Below are 25,205 nucleotides of genomic sequence, written 5' to 3' on the forward strand. Positions count from 1 at the left end.
TAATTACAGTCTTCTTTCATTTTCTTCTTTCGTTCTTTTTCTCCAAATAAAGTTCACCACCCCACAACTTCATTAGCAGCTTGTTCCAAAGATATGCTCTGTTTTGAGAGATTCAACCTCTTCTGGGTGTCACTGTCTTTCCACTTGGACCATGACTCCACATGTCATTATGAAATTTAGTTCCTTACCAGCTTCTTCTCTCTTTCACCCTCTTATGTTTTTGCCTCTGTTGGTTTGAAAACCCTATATTAATCCAACCATCTGTTTGTCTTTATGACTTCAAGATGCCAAAGTTTTTATTGGAGATGTTAACTTTATCTCATAGCTAAAGCTGCCACAAATTAACAACACTAATGAAAGAATCAAAAAACAATCATTGAATGGAGTTTTATACTATGAACTTCAAATATGAATTTTATTTAGACTTCAGAACAATTTCAGTAGGTATTATTATCCCAAATTTGTTGCCAATAAAATAAAATTGAGTCCCTAAGAATTATTAACCTTTAGGCCAAATAGTTAATAAACTGTAGAACTAGATTAAGAGCCTGGTTTTAGGACTGTGGTTGTAGCTCAGTGGTAAGAGCACTTGCCTAGCACATGTGAGGCACTGGGTTTGATCCTCAGCACCTCATGAAAATAAATAAATAAAATAAAGATATTGTGTCCATCTACAACGAGAAAAATATTTTTTTAAAAAGAGTCTGATCTTATACTGCTTCATTATACCCTCCTGTCTGACATCAAAACATAACATTTGGATAATAAGTGGTGATGATAGAGATACATGGGAGACAGACACAACTAGTTTCAAATCTCAATTTTCTATACATGAGCTAAGTGGGAAATCAATTTGTTTCTCATATTCTACTTTTCTGATTTTCCCAAAGGATTAAATATAATGTACCTAAAATAATTGGCTAATAATTATTAATCCATGTGATTATTAAACCATTTATTTTACTTTCACATCCCTTTTGCTTGTACTAGTGAGTTTTGGGTATAAGATCTAGTACATTATCTTTTTTTCTGCTTCATAACACTCATACCAACTCCTGGATAAACACGCTTTTATATTCTTATCTTCACTTGGACCTAGGAAAAATCAATCTAAAAAGAAAATTGGTAATGTAGCAAGTTCTTCAGTACAAATTCCTTGTTCAATTAAAAAGCTTTTAAACGTTAGACTGTTAGATGATTAACTAGAAGATATATAAAACGTGCAATAAGTACACTTCACTGTTTTTATATCATTAACTATATTATAAATAAAAGTATTTTGAAACGTATATGTATGTGTGAATATACACAAACATATGTGAGTACAGAAGCAAAATAAAATAAACATATTTTTATTCCATATGTAGGCCCAGAAATAATATCATTTGTGTCACTGTGTTCCCTTCAGAACTTAAATTTTGTGTTCACTCTAATTTTTATCTGTAGTTATTACCATCTGTGTATTTATTCCCAGACAAATACTGTCACAATCTGCATGTGTTTGAACTATATCTAAAAGTTGAATCACATCTTATTCTTCTTTCACTCAAAAAAAAAATTGAGAGTCAGTGTGTGTAACACTGGTTTTATTTTTACTGTTGCTAAGCTTTCTATTACATTCTCCTCTTCTTGGACATTGGATAGTTTCTAGGTTTTAGTTGTCATATATAACACTCATGTAAACATTCTCATGCATAGTTCTGGGTTAAAGACAATATTTTCTTATGACATGTATTAGTAGTCTGTTTGTATTTCCAGGGAATGCACATGTCAACTTTGGCCCAAAATTGCTATACAGATTTCACTTCAATAAAAAATTGATTGAACTCTCATTGCTGTATAACCTTCCCAACACTTCATAAGGTTTTAGTAATCTTTCCCAAGTTGTTGGTATGAAATGATACCTCATTGCCACTCAAAATTGTATTCTACTAGTTTTTAATGTGGTAACTTTCTTATTAATGTTTATAAATTAGTCATTTTTCCTTTTTAGTAAAATTTGTATTCATTTCTATTTCTCAATTTTTAATTTTTTCTCATCTTTACTGAGCTATATGGTGCTCTTAATTTATTCTGAATATTATTCTTTTTTCTCAATTTTTATTTTTTATCTCATCTTTACTGAGTTATATGGTGCTCTTAATTTATTCTGAATATTATTCTTTGGTGGTCATGTGTGGTAAGAATATCTTATATTTTTCAGACAGTAAAAAAACTTTTTACATAAAATTTTTTAAAATACGCCATTACTTTAGTGTTAAATTCAGAAATCATTTTTTAAGTATAGGTTCTACTGTGTTCTATATTGTCTTTTGAAAACTTGACAATTTTATACTTTCCATTTAAGTTTTAAGTTCAACCTATCTTCATTATTATATGATGTAAGTCAGGGATCCAATATTTATTTAGATTTAATATGCTTGCATATTCAATCTTCCATAATGTTTACTGGAGATTTAATTTTTCCTTTTATTTATGGAAGTGTGGACTCGTATGAACTGTTTCCATATTTGCATGTTCTCTTTCTGAGTTCTTAATTCTGGTCTATAAGCAAAAATTCCTGTGCTAGTGACACCACAATACCTTTGAATATATTGACAATAATTATAGATGTTTATAGTATCACTCATCAAGAAAAAACTATTTTTTGCTTTGTTTCTTTAGAAATGTATTGCCATTCTTGTTCTATCCTTCATATAACTTTCAGATTCAGCTTTAAATTTCATGTACACCTGGACTGGGGATGTAGCTCAGTAGTAAAGCACTTACCTACAATATTTGTGAGGCCCTAGCACTGTGAAGAAATATCACTCACAGATATACACCAAAAATAATGGAAATTGTAGAAGTGTATAGATAATTTCATAATTTATATTTACTAATATCAAATTTTCTATTTTGTGACATGTCATATTTATTTGATGCCTATTTATTATCTTTAGGATAGGGCTTTAATTTTATTTTTAGACATTTTAGTGTTAATCTTAGAAAACTAATACTGTATGGATGTTTTACATATTTTTTTATCTTACTGTTAGTCTACATTGTTTATAGCCAATAATTTTTAATACTAATTTGAATATAGGAATCATTCTAAACTTATCTATTACTTAAAATCACTTATTATAGTTTATTGTACATTTTCAATGTACAACAATTAAAAAAATAAAATAATATTTTTTTATTCTTACATAATTCTTTATTTTCTAAATGATCATATCTTTCTCATTATTTTACAGTGTTTTAAAAGTAATAGTGTTTTTAAAGTTTTCTTTCCATTCTAGACCTTATAATTTTTCTTCTTTTTTCTATTACTATACTTACTTACTATTCTATTGCAATGCTGAATTTTATGATTTTTACAAGTACAAATTTAAAATATTTTATGATTTTTATCTATGCCTCTCTATCCATTTATTTATCTGTCTAGCTAGATAATATAAGTTCATTTTATCATCTTTACTATAATAATACAAATACTATTTGCATTGGAATCAGTTAACTTTATCACATTATTTCTGGATCTTGTTTGCTGAGAGTTTATGAATTTTACTTTTCTTTTAACCTAGAGGAGTGTCAATATTATAAAGCTTAGTATTTGTATTTATTGAAAAAGCTGATAAGTTGTCTTCTTTAATGTGTTATTTAAATAAATAATATCCATTGCTTTTTAATGGAAACCAAACATGCTAACCTGGATTAAATTTGTCCTTTTATTTGTCACTGGATTTGATTTCCTAATATTTTATCTGACATTGTGAAATCTTTAGAATGTCAACTATTAATTTTTCTTCCTTATAGAATCCTTGTCAAGTTGGTAAGAGTGAAATGACTGCTTCATACATTGACTTTATTAATACTTGCTATTTTTCCATGTTTATTGTTTGTTGTATGTTACAATTATTACTATTGATAATTACAGATATTTTGTGGGTAACATTATGTTGACCTGAAATATTTTTAATTACTGGGCTTAGTTACAAAATAACTATACTATTTAATTATCTATTTCTCCTGTAATTAATTGTATTTCTAGCAATTTGTCTATTATACCTAAATATTAATATGTATAAACATAAATTTACTCATAATATTATATTGAGGTTTTAATAATGTTGCCAACACTTAAATTTGTTGCTTTTTAAAAAAATTTTTCAATCTATTCCACCAAAAATTTCTCTTATTAAACATTTAAAAATTTTTGACATTTTTCATTTTATTGACAGTAATTTTTCTCATTATTTTACAGTCTTATATTTATTATTTATTTTCTTTTATCTTTACTACTACTTTTTTTTTCCCAAAATTTAAAAGTAGTCACATAATTCTTTAAATTCACTCTTTCTCATAGTGTAGAACAAACATTTAGATCTCTAAATTTACCTCTAAGTGCTACTTTACTTTGCACTGCTCTTGGGTTCAGTTTTTTATATTTGCCTTTCTTTTAGTTATGTTTTGAATGTCTATCCTAGAAAATTCAGAAATTTCCTCCTGATGGACTCTCCACAGTCTTTATGAAAGTATGAAGCACCTTAGACTGTCTGCACTTCATTAAAATTCTTGCTGATATTTTCATTGATAATATTCCTTTTATATTTGTTCTGGAATTTATAGCTTTGTGGCATATTTGGTAATTTGTGAGGTATCATATACATTAAGTGTTTTAATATGAAGGTGGTATATGGGGGCAGTGCAAGCATTTTAGTAACATTTTCATGGTGGTGACTAAAAGACATGACAAGAACAATTTTAGAGGAGGAGAAGTTTATTTGGGGTCTCAGGATTTCACAGCTCTCAGTCCATAGATAGCCTCTGGGCTCAAGGTGAGGCAGAACAATGTGGTGAAGTGTATGGCAGAGAGAAGCGGCTCACACAATGATCAGAAGCAGAAAGAGACTCCACTTCCCATATACAAAATATATGCCCCAAAGGCAGACCCCCAATGACCCACTTCCTCCTGCCATACCCTACTTTCCTTCAGTTTCCACTTAGTTAATCCTATCATGGAATGAATTCACTGATTAAGGTTCTCATAATCCAATCATTTCTCCTCTAAGCTTCTTGCATTGTCTCACACATGAGCTTTTTGGGGGTACCTTATATCTAAACCACAACAATAAGTATATGGCATTTGGAAGTGTATGTTGCTAAACACCACAGGTAAGTAATGAGAAAAACTATATGTTGTTGACACTTTTGAAGATATGGATATTTCTTGCATTAAAAAATTAATAGTCTGATGTGATATAGCAATTTGTATATGGGGTAAAGTTGGGAGTTCATAACCCACTTGAATCAAACTGTGAAAGATGATGTATTAAGAACTGTGTAATGTTTTGAACGACCAACAATAAAAAAAAAAATTAATAGTGAGACAAAAGCAAGACCCCAAGACCTATGTCTAGCATCAGGATTCTTTTCTAGTACATCTGCACCCTTAGAATTAAACTAAATTATGAGGATTATCAAACTTATTAGAAAAATTCTGTTGTGGTGAAAAAAACACAAAGTGTTTATTATTTCGTAATCTTATACTTCATTTATTGGGGGTTAGCATTGACTAAAGCAATTTACCTGTAGATAAAGGTTATCTAGTCTAGCTAACTAGAAGAGGTAAGCCAAATCTTAAAGGAAAAGATACATGCTGATGGCTACAGTTGTGCTTGTATCCAATTATTTATGTAATTTCTCTTTCTCATGAATTGCCACTAATTTAATTATACTTTGGGATTTATTATATTTTCTAAATAGACATTTTCTACAGGTAATCAGTTGACATTTCATTTTGTTAGTTTCACATCCCTTTGGAATTTATTGACACTAAATTTCAGCCTTTAACAGAGTAGCTAATTCTCTTAAGTTGTACTATATCTCAAAATTGATAAGCATACTTTTGATTGTTTCTTGACTAATAAGAGTTGAATGAAAGAAATGAAATACAGATTCCTTTGAAATAATATAAAGGACAATGTACCATTTGATATCTACCCATTTTTCGACATATATTGGGTACAATTGTTATGGAAACTAACGAGCAATCCAACTGACATTTCTCCATATATGAAATGGGAAAAAGGTCAATATAAAAGTTGAAAAACTGCCAATATATTTCTGACATAAGGAGAAACTCTCCATATGACATTTCCCTTAACTATGACTCTAATAACCTTTGCTGAGATCAGTTAAGAAGAAAATGCAATTAGTTTAGATAACGTTTTGTTAATTAATGTGTGATGCTCCCTAGTATTCAAAACATGTTTTTCTAAATGGCAAAAACACTTAAAAATAGTCCATTCAGAGTAGTTCATATGTGTGTGTGTGTGTGTGTGTATGTATGTGTGTGTGTGTGTGTGTATGTATGTGTGTGTGTGTGTTGTGCATATGCATTTTAAAAAACTCATTATTAAAATCATTGATCTGTATTTCCAGAAAACATATATTTTTAGTTTTATAATTTGAAAAATTTCTAACTCAGTTTTTTAAAATTTTAACTCATAGATCTTTAACTCATGGATTGGATTTTAATATCAGTGAACTCAACATTTAAAAAATGCTTTGAACCCTTCTGTTTAATCTTGTTGCTTTGAAAAAAGTAATACCCTCATATAATCATAATGAATCCATGAATTTTACTATAAGCACTAGGAATCCTACAAAATTACATCTAAACTTTCACTACTTCCATATGTCTTAGTTAATCATACTTATAAGTTTGAATTCTGAAGTTTTTATTAAGTTTTCTATCACTTTATTCATTCATTCATTTATTTATTCATTCATTCAAGGAATAATTTCACAGACATATACTAGATGTCAAATACTGCACCAAGCTCCATAAGAAAACTGATAGACAAAAACGAACTGCACTGGCTTTTGAAAAGCAGGTAGCATGTTGAAGAAGCTTTTGCAGATTACTGACAATGATAATAGTTCTGATCTAAGTCACTATCTGTCTTGCTTAAATTATTTCAACAGACTCCCAACTGATTTCATTGTCCAATTGCTCTTCAAATAGACACTGGAGGAATCCTCTAAAGATATGTAATTACATCATTTCACTTCTCTGCTCAAATGCCTGAAAAGGCTGATCCTTCGATTTTAAAACCAAGTTCAAGTTCATTCCATGATCTACAAGAGCCTATAGAACATACACCTGACCCATATCTGACCTCATCCATTGATCAATGTTCAGTTTCTCTACTTTGCCTCCTTTCCTCCTCAAATATACTAAACATGTTTCAGGATTTTTCACTTGTTGTTGCTGCTGCCTCAAACACTTTTCTCCCATATTTCTAGAAACCCACTCTTCCTTTACTAAGGTCACCTGATCATATATCACCACCTTAGAAAGAGCTTCCAATCACCATATATGGATATAAGCCCTTCATGCATTTTCTATCACTTTCCTCTGCTAATTTTTTTTTCTTGAAATTTTCTTTTTGTCTATTTACACAGCTGTATTTGAGGTCAATTCGTTTTAAAAAGTCATAATTCCATAAGATATAATCACTAACCATAGGGAATCTAAGTCACAACATTATTTTGAATTATTTGAATTGGATTTTTTAAAACAATAGCACCCCTGTGTTAGGAAAGTATTGTGAAAACCTGATATAACATGGTTGTTATTTTTCTTTTCTAGAGATTGCATCTCATTGCCCCCTTAAACCTCATTATCCAAGTTACTAAAAGTTCATACTAATTGCTACTGATTTCTTTAACCAAACCTCTAAAGGGTACACATTAAAAGCCAATTTGAGAGGTAGGAATTTACCATGCTTTAAATGATTAACAGTTGGCTTCCCTAAGATTCTTTAAACAACATCTCACTTTAGTGCTGATCAGGGACCTATTTTACTCTTAAATGTCTTTATTCTACATAATTGAACAAGATTGCCAATGACAGAATGGGAAACACAAATGTGCTCCATTTGGGAGAGACTGCCACTAAGTTTCTTTCAGAAAGTAGAAGTGGCAATTTTTCCATAATACAATGGTGCCAGGTCAGCTTGTACTGACACCTCATGTCTGTTACAAACATTATCTGGCATCTTTTCATTATTTTCAACAATGAAACATTATTTATTGTTAATAGTTTACTATAATTTATATATTTATGATGTGTTCTCAATAAATGTCATAATAAGAATTGTTGGGGGTGGTCAATTTTAGGAAGTGATATGAAAATAACATTCATTATTATTCATTAGATTTAAATTAACTTTTAATGAAATATTTCCTTTGACAGTCATTGTATAATCATGAAAATGTAAAATGGAAGTGAAAAGATTGTGAGCACTCTGTTGAGATATATCATTTATATTTCTAAAAATAGAATAAAATTTGGCTGAAACCAAATTGAATGAAAATTACCTAGGGAAAAATCTCTTCAATCTTACAATATGAAAAGAGCCGATGCAGAAATCTCTCAGGAGATTTGTTAAACAGCAATCAGTTTGCATTAAAAATACAGACAATGTTAGCTTTTAAAAATAATTCAATTTAACTATTTGTTGCAACACTCATTTCTCTCTGAAAAGAAATATAAACTCCCCATATACAAATATGAATGAGATTAATTAGTCTTATTTGTCTCATTAGTAAAATGTACTTTGATGAGATAGCACCTATGACAAATATTTCAAGTGTTAATTAAATGGTATAATTAAAGTATCTGGGCTGAAGTCGTTGCTCAGTAAGTGGTATCTATGAAATCATAGAATCCTGATTTCTGCACCTATATGTCTATAACTTAAATCAACTGTGATAATTTTTCGAACCTTCAAACGTCCTCCCTGTAGGCAAATTCTGGAGAAAAACAATTCTCTAGGGGTTTTTGTTAACTGTACTTCATGTAAAGTTCTCTCTCTCTTTACATTAGGCTTTACATTATAGGACAAAATTTTGTGAGCTTCCACCTAAAACTGTGTTTTCCTCTTAATATTGTCAAAAATCCCTTTTGTGTGGTAGTAGTTGTGATGACTATCAAATTGTTTCCAGCTATAAAATGTCCCACATTTGTCAGGAGTCATGATTCAATCTTAAGCCTTGATCATGAAACAGAAAGAGAATGTTTAACAGAAGGAAGATCGTTTTTGATAAGACTCCAAAAGAACAAGATGAGAAACAGTTATTAAAACAAAGGATCTGAATCCAAACAGAGGCAAAAAAACTAAGATTACATAGATTTTATGCCTCATATTAATTTTCTTAATATCTTCTACTCCATTTATTTTCCTGGTTTTAACCCTTTATGGTCCAACTGTTAGGTGAACACGAAATGTAAAACCCAACTTGCCACATTGAACACTCTTAGGCCTAATTTATCTAATATTTTTGCCTTAACTCAAAAATTTTAACAGTAGCTTGAAACTTTATGAAGTAAGACTTGCCACTATGACTGAGATTTTTTTTTTAATAGGAAAAGTCATGCTTACATTTAGTTATAGTTTAGGTGTTTATGTTGGATGTGTAAGCATTAGGAGGAAGAGCCAGAGAACTGGAATTAGAGAATAATTTCTTTCTGACTTGGAATGTGATGTCATATACTAACAAAGTTTTGCAACATGCTAAATCTGTGATAACTTTTGAGTCTCCCATGATTTGAGGCACTGTAATTCATTCCAGCTCAGATTATCATTAAAACAAAGTATTATATTTTATGCATAATTTTATAGAAATTCAAGTGATTACTTGGACATTCTCCAAAATTCATATCCAGAGACTGGTCCAAAATTATCAGTAATGAGTTATGGGCTTTTTTGGCTTCATTGCCTAATGAGGGCTACAGAGGAAATGAGTGTGTTTACCCACTAGAGAAGGACAAGTGCCAGCTCTGGAGACGAACTTCAGAACCACACATGCCATTTTGACTAGCTGCATTTTGATTGAGCAGCAGTGATTTTGAGGAGCATCCGTGCCAGACAAAAGCAATTGTTTTTCTGACACTTTGTACTCACAGAAATACGACATTAACCGCTCTCAGGAATCCTTGAATCCCAGAACAGGGATTATCTTGGTCCGCTTTTCATCACTATGACCAAAATACCTGTGAGAGAAGAACTTAGAGGAGGAAATTTTTATTTTGGCTTACAGTTTTAGAATTGTTAGCCCATGATCAGCAGACTCCCTTGTTCTGGGCCCCAAGTGAGGCAGAGCCTCATGGAGGAAGGGTGTAGGTGAGGAAAGCAGCTCAGTTCATGGTGGTTAGGAAGCAGAGAGAGGAAGGGGTATATGAAAGATGAACCCCTCCAGAACACACCACCTTGGCCTACCTCCTCCAGCGGCCTACAGTTACCACCCACTTTGTTCATTCATCTTAGGAAGGACTGATTATCATCATCTCATAATCTGATCATTTCACCCCCAAATATTCCTGCATTAACACAGGAGCTTTGGAGGGACACCCCATATTCATAATAGCAATTATACTGTTTTGATGGATAATTTATCTGCACCAATGTATATATAAAAAACTTGCATTATTTATAAACAATAGATTTCATAACAGGAAAAATAAGACTTAATGGTTTTAACATGATATTTGATGCACTGGTATGAAATGACCAGGAGAGTACAATGGAATTAGTATTACCAGGCATTTACTAATGATTTGAATTTCCATGGTGACCAACTGACCATTAGGGATCCAAATTTATTATTGGATTAGAATGACTGGATTAACTTAATAGATATTGACCTACATAGCAATCTAACAGAATTTGGTTGTATATATTAATTTGGATACAGATATTATGAATCAAATCCATTTATGCATACAAAATGCTTTGGTTGTTTTATCAGGGAAAAATGGTCACTAAGGAATAACTTTTGAAATTGTGGCGAAAGTTTTATAAGCAAGAAAATTATTGTATTGATATTTAATTTTTAGCTTTGTCTTATAATAATATAAGTAATTTTATGTAGCACAATAAAACATAAGATTCATTACACTGAAATTTTAATAGAAACTTCATTAAATCTGTATAGTGCTTTTGGTAGTATGGCCATTTTGACAATATTAATTCTATCTATCCAAGAACATGGGAGATATTCCCATCTTTCAAGGTCTTCTCCAATTTCTTTCTTTATTGTTCTGTAGATTTTCATTGTAGAGGTCTTTCACCTCTTTTGTGACATTAATTCCCAAGTATTTTATTTTGTTGAGGCTATTGTGAATGGGATAGTTTTCTTGGGTTTTCTTTCAGCTGATTCAATTAATTTATGGGTACTAATTTTGTATTCTGCTGTTTTGCTACATTCATTTATTAGTTCTAGAAGTTTTTTGGTGGAAATTTTTTTTAGGTCTTCTAAATAGAGGATTACATCATCAGCAAATAGAAATAGTTTGAGTTATTTCTTTACCCTTTCTACCCCTTAATTATCTTTCTTTTGCCTAATTACTCTAGCTAGAGTTTCAAGGTCAATGTTTAATAGAAGTGTTGAAGGAGGACATTCCTGTCTTGTTCCAGGTTTTACAGGGAATACTTTCAATTTTTATTTATTTAGAATGATGTTGGCCTTTTGTTGAAACTTATATAGCTTTTACAATGTCAAAATATGTTTCTAGTTTTTCTAGAGTTTTGAATATGAATGGATGCTGTATTTATCAAAATCCTTTTCTGCATTTACTAAGATAATCATGTGATTCATATCTTTAAGTCTCTTGATGTGATAAACAGTGTTAATTAATTTCCATATGTTGAACCAACCCAACACCCCTGGGATGGAACTCACTTTGTTATGGTGAACTATCTTTTTTATATTTTTTGTATGTGATTTGCCAGTATTTTATTAATAATTTTGCATCTATGTTCACCAGGGATATTCATCTGAAATTTGCTTTCCTAGATATATCTGTCTGGTTTTGGTATCAGGGTGATACTAGATTCATAGAATGAGTTTGGAAGGGTTCCCTCTTTTTTCATTCCATGGAATAACTTGGGGAGGATTGGTGTCAGTTCTTCTTTGAAGGTCTGGAAGGACACAGCTGAAAATTCTTCTTGTCCTGGGGTCTTCCTTGTTGATAAGCTTTGGATAGCATCTTCAATTTCATGGCTTGAAATTAATCTGTTTAAATATTCTTTTTTAATTAATTAATTTATTTTAATCAGGTATTTATGACAGCAGAATGCTTTTGATTCATTGTACTCAATTGCAGCACAATTTTCATTTCTTTGATTGTACACAATGCAACATTGCAATGTATTTACAGTCATACATGTACTTGGATAATAATGTCCATATTAGTCCACCATCTTTCCTACCTCCATCCGCCTTCCTTACCTCTCCTTATCCTTTGCCCCATCAAAGTTTCTCCATTTTTCCCATGACCTCCCTTTATGGATCAGCATCCACTTATCAGAAAGAACATTTGGCCTTTGGTTGTTTGAGATTGGCTTACTTTGCTTAGCATGATATTCTCCAATGCCATCCATTTACCTGCAAATGCCATAACTTTATTCTCTTTTAATGCTTTGTAATTTCCATTGTGTATATATACCACAGTATTTTTTATCCATTCAGCTATTGAAGGGCATCTAGGTTACATCCATAGTTTAGCTATTGTGAATTGAGCTGCTATAAATATTGATGTGGCTACATTGCTATAGTATGCTGATTTTACATTCTTTGGGTATAGACTGAGGAATGGGATAGCTGGGTCAAGTGGTGGTTCTATTCCAAGTTTTCTAAGGAATCTCGATATGGCTTTCCAGATTGGTTGCACCAATTTGCCATCCCACCAGCAATAAATTAGTGTGCCTTTTCCTCCATATCCTTGCCAACATTTATTGTTATCTGAATTCTTAATAACTGCCATTCTAACTGGCCTGAAATGAAATCTTAGAGTAGTTTTGATTTGCATTTCTCTGATTACTAGAGATGTTGAACATTTTTTGCCTGTATTTGTTGTTTGAATGTATATCTTCTTCTGAGAAATGTCTCTTCAGCTCCTTAGCCCATTTATTGATTGGGTTGTTTGTTCTTTTGTCACTAGTTTTTTGAGTTTTTTATATATTCTGGAGATTGTTGCTCTATCTGCCGTGCGTGTGGCAAAAATTTGCTCCCAAAATGTAGACTTCTTCACCTCATTGATTGTTTCTTTTGCTAAGAATAAGCTTTTTAATTTGAATCAATCCTATTTATTAATTCTTGATTTTATTTCTTACACTTTATGACTCTTGTTATAGAAGTCAGGGCCTAATCCAACATGATGAAGATTTGGGTCTACTTTTTCTTTTATTAGTTGCAGGGTCTCTCATCTAATTCCTAGGTCCTTGATCCACTTTGAGTTGAGTTTTGTGCATGGTGAGAGATATAGGTTTATTTTCATTTTGCTATAGATTTGCTATAGATTTCCAGTTCTGCCAGCATCATTTTTTGAAGAGGCTATCTTTTCTCAAATAAATGTTTTTGGTTCCTCTGTCTAGTAGGAGATAACTGTATTTATATGAGTTTGTCTCTGTTTCTTCTATTATGTACCTTTGGTCTACATGTCCATTTTGGTGCCAATACCATGACATTTTTGTTACTATAGCTTTGTAATATAGTTTAAGGTATGGTATAGTGATGCCATATGCTTCATTCTTCTTGCTAAGGATTGCTTAGGGGTATTCTGGGCCTCTAATTTTCCAAATGAATTTCATGTTTGTTTTTTCTATTTCTGTAAGGAATGGCAATGGGATTTTAATTGGAATCCCATTGAATTTGTATAGTGCTTTGGGTACTATGGCCAGTTTGAAAATATTAATTTTTCCTATTCAAGAGCAAGGAAGATCTTTTGATCTTTTAAAATCTTCTTTAATTTCTTTCTTTAGTGTTCTATAGTTTTCATTGTAGAGGTCTTTCACCTCTTTTGTTAAGTTGATTCCTAAGGTTTTTTTTTTTTTTAATTGTGAATAAGGTAGATTTCCTAATTTTCCTCTAAGAGACTCATCACTTGGAGGATTTATCACTGATATATAGAAATGCATTTGATTTATGGGTATTGATTTTATATCCTGTTACTTTGCTGAATTTATTTATTAATTATAGAAGTTTTCTGGATCCTGTAAGTATAGATTCATGTCATTGGCAAATAACAATAATTTGAGTTCTTGTTTTCTTAACTTTATCCCTTTAATTTCTTTTTTCTGTCTTATTGCTCTGGTTAGAGTTTCATGGACTATGTTTAGTAGAAGGGGTGAAAGAGGGCATCCCTGTCTTGTTCCAGTTTTTATGGGGAATGCTTCCAATTTTTCTTCATTTAGAATGATGTTGGCCTTGGGTTTTAGCATAGGTAGCTTTTACGATGTTGAGGTATGTTCCTACTATCCTTAGCTTTTCTAGTATTTTGAACATGAAATGTTACTGTATTTTATCAAATGCTTTTTTTGCATCAATGGATATAATCATATGATTCTTATCTTTAAGTCTATTGATGTGATGAATTATATTTATTGATTCCTATATGTTGAACCAAACTTGCATCCCTGGAATGAATCCCATTTGATCATGGTGCACTATTTTTTAACATGTTTTTGTATTTCAATTGCCAGAATTTTATTGAGGATTTTTGTGTCAATGTTCATCAGGGATATTGGTCTGAAAATTTTTTTCTTTATGTGTCTCTGCCTGGTTTTGTTATTAAGATGATACTAGCTTCGTAGAATGAGTTTGGAAGGGTTCTTTCATTTTCTATTTCATGGAATAATTTATGGAGTATTGGCATTAATTCTTCTTTGTAGGTCTTGTAGAACTCACCTGTTAATGGGTGTGGTCCTGGGCTTTTCTTGGTTGATAGGCTTTTGATGGCATGTTCTATTTCCTTGTTTGAAATTGATCTGTTTAAATTATTATGTCCTCTTGACTCAGTTTGGTTTGATCATATGCCTCTAGAAATTTGTCTTCCAGGTTTTCTATTTTCCTGGAGTATAAATTTCCACAACAATTTCTAATTGTCTTCTGTATTTCAATAGTGTCTGTCATGATATTTCCTTTTTCATCACAAATTTTAGTAATTGGAGTATTCTCTTTCCTTCTTTTTATTAGGGTGACTAAGGGTTTGCCAATTTTATTTATTTTTTCAAAGAAACATCTGTTTGTTTTGTTGATTTTTTAATTGTTTCATTTTCATTGATTTCCACCTGATTTCAATTATTTCCTGTTTTCCACTACTTTTGGTATTGATTTGTTCTTCTTTTTCTAGGGCTTTGAGATGTAATGTCAGGTAGTTTCTTGACTTCTTTCTTCTTTTAATGAATGAGCTTAATGCAATGAACTTTCCTCTTAGCACTGCCTTCATAGTGTCCCAGAGATTGTGATAAGTTGGATCTGAGTGCTCATTTACCTTTTAAGAATTTTTTTTATTTTCTTCTTGATATCTTCTGTTATCCATGCATCATCCAATAGTATATTGTTTAGTCTCCAAATGTTGGAGTAGCTTCTATTTTTACTTTTATCATTGAATGCAAATTTCATTCCATTATGGTCTAATAGAATGCAGGGTAGTATCCGTATTTTTTTTGTATTTGCTAAGAGTCGCTTTGTGGCATAGTATATGGTACATTTTGAAGAAGGATCCATGTGCTGCTCATTAATGGATGGATATTCTATATATGTATGTTAAGTCCAAATTATTGATTGTATTATTGAGTTCTATAGTTTCTTTGTTTAGTTTTTGTTTGGACGATCTATCCAGTGGTGAGAGAGGTGTATTAAAGTCACCCAGTATTATTGTGTTGCAGTCTATTTGGTTCTTGTATTTGAGAAGGGTTTGTTTGACAAGCATAGATGCCCCATTGTTTGGGGTATAGATATTTATGATTGTTATGTCTTGTTGATTCATGAACCCCTTAAGCAGTATGAAATGTTCTTCTTTATTCCTTTTCACTAGCTTTGGTTTGAAGTATGCTTTATCTGATACAAGAATGGAAGCCTCTGCGTGTTTACATGGTCCATGTGAGTGGTATGATTTTTCCCACCCTTTACCTTCAGTCTGGGGAAGTCTTTCCCCATGAGATGAATCTCTTGGAGGCAACATATTATTGGGTCTTTTTTTCAATTCAGTCTGTAAGTCTATATCTTTAAGTTGATGAGTTTAGGCTAATCACATTCAGGGTTATTATGGAAATATAACTCGTATTCCCAGACATTTGGGTTTATTTTTGGTTTTTAACTTGAAATGATTTCTCTTTTGACTGGTCTTTCCTTTAGTGTAGTTCCTCCCTTTGCTGATTTTCATCTTTTCCTCCTGAAATATTTTGCTGGGGATGCTGTGTAGTGCAGGTTTTCTCACTGTAAATTCTTTTAACTTTTGTTTAAAATGAAAGGTTTTTATTTCACCATCAAATCTGAAGCTTAATTTTCCTGGATAATATTCTTGGTTGGCATCCATTTTCTTTCAGATCTTGGTATATATTGTTTCAGGATCTCCTGGCTGAGGGTCTGAATTAAAATATCTGCTGAGGTATGAACTGGTTGCCCCCTATATGTGATTTGATTCCTCTATCTTGTGGCCTCTAAGATTCTATTCTTATTCTGTGTGCTAGGCATTCTCATTATGATGTGTCCTGGTGGAGATCTGTTGTAATTTTGTATATTTGGTGTCCTGTAAGCCTCTTGTATTTGATTTTTCAATTCATTTTTCATGTTTGGGAAATTTTCTGATATTATCTCATTGAAGAGATTGTGCATGCCTTTGGTTTGAATCTCTGTACCTTCCTCTATGCCATTAATTTTGATGGTATCCCATAATTCTTGGATGTTCTGCCCATGGTTTCTTACCATCTTCACTGTGTCATCAACATTATTTTCAAGATTGAATACTTTGTTTTAATTATCTGATATGCTGTCTTCTAAGCTATCTAGTCTGTTGGTGATGCTTTCTATTGATTTTTTAGTTGGTTTATTGTTTTCTTCATTTCAGGATTCCTGATTGTTTGTTTGTTTATTTATTTGTTTGTTTTTCAGAATCTCTATATCTTTCTTGAAGTAATATTTTGCTATCTGTATTTGCTCTCTTATCTCTTTGTTGGAGTGATCAATTTTTCCTGTATTTGCTCATTTAGGTCTTTTTTAATTCAAAGATTGTTTTTATTATTTACATTCTGAACTCCTTCTCTAACATTTCATTAACTACACCATCCATGGATTCTATTATTGTAGTATCCTGGTTTGTTTGGTGAACTTTCTTCCCTTGTCTTTTTATGTTGTCTATGTTCTTCCTTTCTTACCTATGGATCTGACGTATTACAGATTCTATACTATAGTCTTATAGTGTCTGTGCAGACTATCTGTACCTCACCTTGGTTTTGGGCTTTCAGATCCTGCCAGTGTCCCACAATGGATAATACTGCAACTAAAGGTGGAGGCGGGAATAGCGAAAATAACTGAAGATACTAGTGGGGGTGTCCCATGATGGACGCAACCACTTTCAGAGATGGGGCTGAAAGGGTGGTCTTACAATGACTTTGGGCTGCCTGTTCCTAGATGCAGCTGCTTCTAGGCTCTGTCTATTTTCATAAGGTGGAAGATACAGCATGAGGAAGGCTATGGCGATGCCTGCAGTGTCCCAAGGATGGAGGTAGACTAGGCTTGGGCTGCCAGGTGGGTCAGCAGAAGTGGCTGGGCGGCAGCCTGAGCTCTGGCCTGTGTTGGAGGGGCAGACCTAGGCCTCCCTCATATAATGGCAGAGGCAGTCCTAGGCCTGGGCCTTGGCTCTGGATTGGGTGAGTGGAGGCTGTCCTGGCTTGGAGCCTGAGTTCTGGCTGTGGCTGCTGGTGGGTGGGATGGACCTGCACCTAACCTGGGCCTGAGATCCTACATGGGTGGCAGGGCTGGTCCATGGATCTGCCCTATTTAAATTTTCTGTATCCTCCTGATTCAATTTGGGTAGATTGTATTCTCTAGAAATTGGTCAATATCCTTAAGATTTTCTATTTTATTGGAGCATAAATTTTCCAAATAGGTTCTGATTATTGTCCATATTTCTGTACTGTCTGTGGTGATATTTTCTTTTCATCACGAATTTTAGTCATTTGAGCTTTTTCCCTCTTTCTTGTGGTTTGCTTGTCTAATGTTTTGTCAATTTTATTTATTTTTTCAAAAAACCAACTTTTTGTTTCATTGATGTTTTGATTTTTTTTCAATTTCATCTCTGATTTTAATTATTTTCTCTCTTCTACTGCTTTTGGTGTTGATCTGTGCTTCTCCTAGAAACTTGAGATGTAATGTTTATTTATTTATTTGATGACTTTCTACTCTTTTAATGAATGAGCTCAGTGTAATGAAATTTCCTCCTTGAACCACTTTCATAGTGTCTCAGAGATTTTGATATGTTGTGTTGCTATTCTAATTTATCTGTAAGTATGTTTTATTTCACTTCTGATTTCTTCTGCTATTGGACAACATATTACTTGGTCACAAGTTGTTAGAGTAGCTTCTATTTTTTAACTTTATCATCAATTTCTGATTTTATTTCATTATGATCTAATAGAACATAAGATTCTCCCTCCCCCCCCCTCTCTCTTTCAACCTTTCTTTCTCCTCTTCTCTCTTTTATTTGATAAGGGTTGCTTTGTGGCCTAAGATATTGTCTACTTTTAAAAAATGATCCATATGCTGCTGAGAAGAAAATGTATTCAGTATTGATGGATGAAATATTCTATATACTTCTGTTAAGTTTAAATTATTAATTGTTGTTTTAATTCTATAGCTTCTTTATCTAGTTTTTGTTTGGAAGATCTATCCAGTGATAAGAAAGACATGCTAACATCACCCAGTATTGTGTTGTGATCTATTTTATTTTTGAAACTGAGAAGAGTTTGTTTGATGTATATAGATGCTCCATTATTTGGGGCACAAATATTTATGATCATTATAAATTATTGATGTATAATTCCCTTAGGCAGTATGAAATTCCTTCATTATCCCTTTTGATTAGCTTTGGCTTGAGGTCCACTTTATTTAATATGAGGATAGAAACCCCTGAATTTTTAGGAAATCTCTGTGAATGATTTTTTTTCCCATCCTTTTATCTTTAGTCTGAGGATGGCTTTGCCTATGAGATGAGTCTCTCGAGGACAGAAAATTGTTGGATCTTGTTTTCTAAGTCCAATCTGCCCGTCCATGTCACTTGATTGACTAGTTTAAGCCATTTACCTTCAGTGTTATTATTGAGATCTTATTCTTATTCCCTGTCATTTTATTTCTGGGTTTTAATTAAAATTAGTTTCTCCTGCTGGGCATGGTGGCACAGACCTGTAATGTTAGTGAATTGGTAGACTGAGGCAGTAATGCTTAGGGCATTACTAAGTTGCCAGCCTCAGCAACTTAGTAATGCCCTAAGCAAATCAATGAGAACTTGTGCCTAAATAAAATACTTAAAAGGGCTGGGCATGTGACTCAGTGGTTATGTTTCCCTGGGTTTAATACCCAGTATCAAAAAATAAAAAAGAAAATAAAAACCAAAAAGAAAGAAAACAAAAAGAATTAGTTTCTCCTTTGATTTAATATTTTTCTAGTGTAGTTCCTCCCTTTGCTGGTTTTATTTTTTATTTCTTCCTCATGAAATATCTTATTGAATGTTTTTTAGTGCAGACGTTCTAGTTGTGAATTCTTTTAACTTTTGTTTACCCTGGAAGTTTTTATTTTTATTTTTTTCATTGTTAATTCTGAAGCTAAACTCTTCTGGGTAAAGTATTCTTGATTGTCATCCACTTTCTTTCATAGCTTTGGATGCAGTATTCCAAGACCTCCTGGCTTTGAAGGTCTAGGTTGAGAAATCAGTTGAGATCCAGATTGATTTCCCTCTTAATTTGACCTGTAATTTTTCTCTTGTCAGCCTTTAAAATTCTGTCCTTATTCTATATGTTAGGTATTTCCATAATAATTTGCCTAAGTGTGGGTCTGTTGTAGTTTTGTATATTTTGGGTTCTGTAACCCTCCTCTATTTGATTTTCCATTTCACTTCTTAAGGTTTAGAAATTTCTGATGCTATTTCTTTGAATAGATTATGCATTCATTTGGTTTGTATTTCCAAGATTTCATCTATTTTGATAAATCTGAAGTTTTGTTGTTAAATGTTATCACATATTTCTTGGAAGTTTTGTTCATGGTCTCTTAACATCTTTTCTCCATGGTCAACTTTATTTTTGAGATCATATGTTTTCTCTGCATTGCCTAAAACTCTGTATTTCAAGTGATATAATCTGCTGGTGATGCTTTGCACTGAATTTTCAATTTGGCTTATTGATTTCTTCATTTTGATGGCTTATTGATTTCTTCATTTTGACAATTTCTGATTGACTTGTTTTACAGAATCTTTCTCTATCAAAGTGATCTTTCACTTTTTGTATTTTCTGGTTTCATTCCTTACATTGTTCTTTACCTCACAGATCAGTTTAACTATAAATTTTCTAAGCTTCTTCTTTGACATTTCTTCCCCTGTGGTATCAATGAATTTAATTATTGAAGTAGTTTGGTTTGTTTTGGGCAATTTGCTCCCTTGCTTTTACATGTTGTTTGTGTGTCTAACCATCTTACAGTATAAATTTGAGGCAGTAAAGTTGCTGTTCTGTGGCTTTATAGTGTCCCTGAATGCTTCCTGTACCTTACTGTTTGGGAGGAGACAAATAATAACAACAAACAATGCAAAAAATATATAACATTAAATCAAATATTTCCTGTTATGACATCTACATGTTAATTGTCGCAAAAAACAGAGGTAATGTGAACAGTTATTACCACAGTAAAAACAGTAAATTTGCAAAAGATTTTACTATTTTGAATTGTGAACAGGGAAAAAATAGAATTGATACAGTATGTGATAATTATGAAGAAGGAAGAGAGTTACTAGGAGTAAAAAATTACAGGGAGAGTGAAAGAGAGAGTAATAGAGATTGGCTGTTAGCAAAAATAAAAATAAAAATAAAACAGAATCAAAAGAAACAGATAAATAAAAGAAAAAATATAACATAAAAATTTAAAAATAAGTAAAATAAAAATAAATACCAAACAAACAAAACTGAAATAATCTAATCAAACATCCTAGTCTTCAAAAGACTCAGCCACAAAAACTGCCTCCCAAAAGCTCTAGAAAGGAGAAAAAAGAGACAAATATGTATAAGTTTCCATGAACCATTCAGCTCACAGAGAAAAATTTAAAAAAATTTTGATAAAAAGTTAAATAATTATTTCCATTGGTGTTCAAAAATTCCTTGGCTTCCCTTCTCAGCAGTGTTAGGTGGGATGGGCTGTAATTGGATGTTTTCAGCCTTAGGGTGGGGTTGCTGGAGTATGAGATGAAATCCCATAGGCAGAGCTCCTGGATGCAGCGTTTAGGCCTAGGTAGGCTCCAGGTTCTTTGCTGAATGCAAATTGGCCTAAAGATTTTAAATTGGTGCACCTTCAGGGCCAAGCAGCTGCTGGTCCACACTGAAAGACTGGACCCCAGGGATCCCCCCTGGGTTCCACTTGTGTGGTGGAGGGGCCAATCCTTTGACCCCTTTGTCTCTTGGGTTCAGTCTCCAAACTCAATCACTCTAGCCTCTCACCCTTTCAAATTCTTGGCCAGCTGGTCCCTCCCAGCTGGACCTGTGAGTTGCCAGAGTTGAGGGGGTAGAGGGAGGAGTCAAGTGAGTTTCCATGAGCTGTATTCCTCCTTGGGTCTGTCTGTCTGCTGGTCACATAGGCACTCTCTATATCAAGGGGCATTGGTTTTCCAGGTCCACACTTTGAGACCAACTTGTGTCTTCCAGTCATCAGCACCCACAGCTCAGACCCCTGTAGTGCAGCTGCAAAATGGCTCTTTCCTCTGTGTGCAGCTGGGAGAGATGTGGCTTCTTTCCCACATAAGGATAGTGTGTGGCATGCCTTTGTGGTTAGTCCAGCAGTGTCTCTGATCTGTGATCTCTCTGTACCCAAACACAACACAGCCCTCCTGAAAAAAATGTAGATTTCTTTAATATTAGTATTCCTCCACTTTGCTGATGGCGGGAGGAGGGAGCCCATTCTGGCTGGCAGCCGTGATGTCGGTGGAGGTTTTGTTCTTATTTCATTATATCCAACCTCCTGAGTCCCTGATCTGCTTTGAGTGACCAGTATTAATTCCCAGTAAATTCACCTTTTTATTGTTATTTTTTCACTCACCTTGCTGAGAGGCTGTCTAACTACTTTCTTTCTTGGTTTCTCGCCTTGGGGCAGCCAGGAAAGCAACATCCATCATCCCAGCTCCCTATTATTAACATTTTATTGACTTTTGTACCTACACTATTTTCCATTTATAACCTAGGTAATCTGAATTTTCCTATGCCATGCCCATCTTAAGACCATATTAGCTGGGTGTAGCAGTGCATGCTTTCAATCTCAGCTACAAAGGAGACCAAAGGAGGAGGATCACATGCTTGATCGCAGGTGTGGCAACTTAGTGAGACTCTGTGTCAAAATAAAAAAAATTTAGTTGCACCAAGGCAACTAAATAACAGCTCTCTCACACACAGAAAGCCTCATTCAAAACAGCTCCCTCAAAAAGTTCTCTTAAAAGGATTCACTTGTAAAATTCTCAATTCAGACTGGAAACCCTCATCAACTACAAAGCAACTGATTGTTCTACGTCTTTCTCCACTAATCTACTAGATCCCTAGGGAATAATGTAAATTTGCAAAAACCCTCCGGGAAATCATTTATACTAGCAGATGCGTCTAGGTTGCTTCATCAGAGGAGTTATATCTCATCAGCTGGGAAAAGCAGACTCAAGTTAGGACACCATTCCATACCCAATAGATATGGACATCACTTTAGATAGACATCCAGATGTAGATGATCTTCTATTACTGAACAAATAAATGTTTGTAGTATTAGTTTTTAATTTCATACAATTGTATGAAAATGATACTTTTAATTACTAAAAGTTGTTATCTTTTTACAAGGAGACTCATTGTCATGGTTTTATAAAGAACAAAATATATTTTCATTTTTAATGAAATAGACATCCCTAAAAGGTTTTAGGACAGTCTAAAGATGCCCTCAAATGTTCCTTGAAACACAGTGTTATATTAGTTCCTATGTATCAGAAGGAATGAATTCACAGAGTACTTCATTCTTTCTAATAAAAATTTATTTGATCAATTGTCAGGAAAGTGCTGGAAAACAGGAAATACTTTCATTAGCAATATTCCTGGATTTGAAGAACATTTTTAAAGTAGGTGCACAAGGGGCATCCTCAGATCTCTGTCTAGCATGGAGCTCTCTCTTTTGTGTCTGGTCAGGAGTCACCAAGCAGTAAAGGCATTTCAGGAGACCAAGGCCTTACGCCAGGCTCCCTTGAAAACAGCTGAATAAGCCATGGTTAAAATCTTTGGAGAGAGTTGAACAGGGAGTAGTACAAACACAGAAAGTCTCATTTATGAATCACTTTTGGCCATTATTCAGCAGACACTTAGAGAGCACTGTGCAATGTAGTCAATTTTAATGGTCATTATTCTAAATACTAAATACCTCTTTTGAAGAAAAAAATGAGAGAGAGAGAGAGAGAGAGAGAGAGAGAGAGAGAGAGAGAGAGATATAGATATCGGGATCAGGATGTTGTGACCAAGGCTTAATTGAGTCAGGGTTCTCCAGATGACTAAACCATAAGGTGTATGTACTAATATAGAGAGATTATAGATTATGTTCAATAATTGGCTTACATTATTGTGGTAATTGATAAATGCAAAATCTGATAGTGGCAATCAGTAGACAGGGAAACCAGGGAATAATTGCATTGTGAGTCCAAAAGCAATCTGATGGAAAGGTTTTCTTCTTGCTCTAGGAAGTCACTATTTGCTCAATTAAGGCCTTCAACTGATTTGATTAGGCTTACTCATATTAGAGAGGGTAATTTCATTTACTCCAAGTTCATCAATTTAAATGTTAATTGCATCCAAAAGAACTTCCATAGAAACATCTGGAATAATATTTGACCCAATTAATGGGCACTGGAGCCTAGCCGCATTGACTACAATTAGCCACCACTAGATTAAACCAGGCCTAAACAAAATCAGAAATGAATCCTCTGTGGTTCAGGAGAAGTCTGCATACCAGGCTGGAATTTCCTGCACCAGTAACTCACAGTTCCCCACGCCAGATACACTAGCCAAGACACTAAACTTTGCCATTTCCAATTCTAGGGGCTGAGAGGCTTCCCACTGATTTGTCAGTAAGGGAGAGATAACTTAATGACCTCTCACTGATTCAAGAATCATTCCCAAGAAAGAATAGGTGAACATGAATTCCAAGAAAGAGCAAAACCAAGAGTTAAAAGGAGAAAGGTCATCGCCTAGGGAGACCATAGCCAGAGAGAAGACAAGAGAAACATTCAGAAATGTCAAAATCCAGTAAAATTGGACTTCAAGAAGGGAGTCAAGACAGCCTGAGCAACTTCCACATGTCTCTTCTGAATAAAATTTTATAGAAAAAATTCTAGCCCCCCCCCAAATTAATTGGAATAAATCTTCAGCAGGGAAAATAAGAAAAAAATTTTGCGGGGTGCATAAAAATAAATATATTTAGATCCAGAGGATTTAAAAATGTTTTCTTTTTTGTAAACATACAAAGTGATATGTTCAAGAACAAGTTAAAATTAAGAGCATAACAGATCATGTAATCCTAACAAGAATGGAGGGATTTTTCAGAAAGTAAGAATGTTCTAAATTTCCCTTGAAAGGAAAATTGGGAAGGAAAACACAAGATTTATAAAGGCCATATTCCTTAGAAGCAGTGCCAGGGTGGGAGAAAAACCAAGTTATTTTGTTTCCAATAAAAAGCAGGCACGTGATTAAAAGTGCCAGAAATTGGGAATGAAAGATTGACACCCCCAAACCACCAAATAATATGAAAAGAATCAAATAACACAATATTATTTTGAGACCATCTGAAGTTCATAATCTCAACCATTCTTGATCTACCAAGCAGTACATTTTTGAAGTAAGACCTCATGTTCAAGCTCATGTATGAACATACATGTTTTTGGAAAGCTTAGAATGATAATGACAGGTTTTTAACTAAATGATAAGCATTTTACTTGTATAATTAGAAGACTCTCTATTTTAAATTTTAAGGTGTAAGCTAAGCAATATAGACCTATAGGATGTGTCAGGGAAGTTGAAGAAAGGAAACATTAATGGGTGATAGGTTGAGAGGAGAAAGCTTCAGGGCAGAGGTGGATATTAAATAAGAACTTGAAGGAA

General features: G+C 33.2%; 1 protein-coding gene across 1 annotated transcript in view; it reads left to right on the forward strand.

The window, feature by feature from the left end:
- Positions 1-25,205, forward strand: part of Galntl6 (polypeptide N-acetylgalactosaminyltransferase like 6) — a 1,056,167-nt gene that overhangs the window by 357,201 nt on the left and 673,761 nt on the right. The gene's annotated exons all lie outside the window — the stretch shown is intronic.

This window comes from Ictidomys tridecemlineatus, chromosome 14 (assembly GCF_052094955.1).
Source record: "Ictidomys tridecemlineatus isolate mIctTri1 chromosome 14, mIctTri1.hap1, whole genome shotgun sequence".
Classification (NCBI taxonomy): domain Eukaryota; kingdom Metazoa; phylum Chordata; class Mammalia; order Rodentia; family Sciuridae; genus Ictidomys; species Ictidomys tridecemlineatus.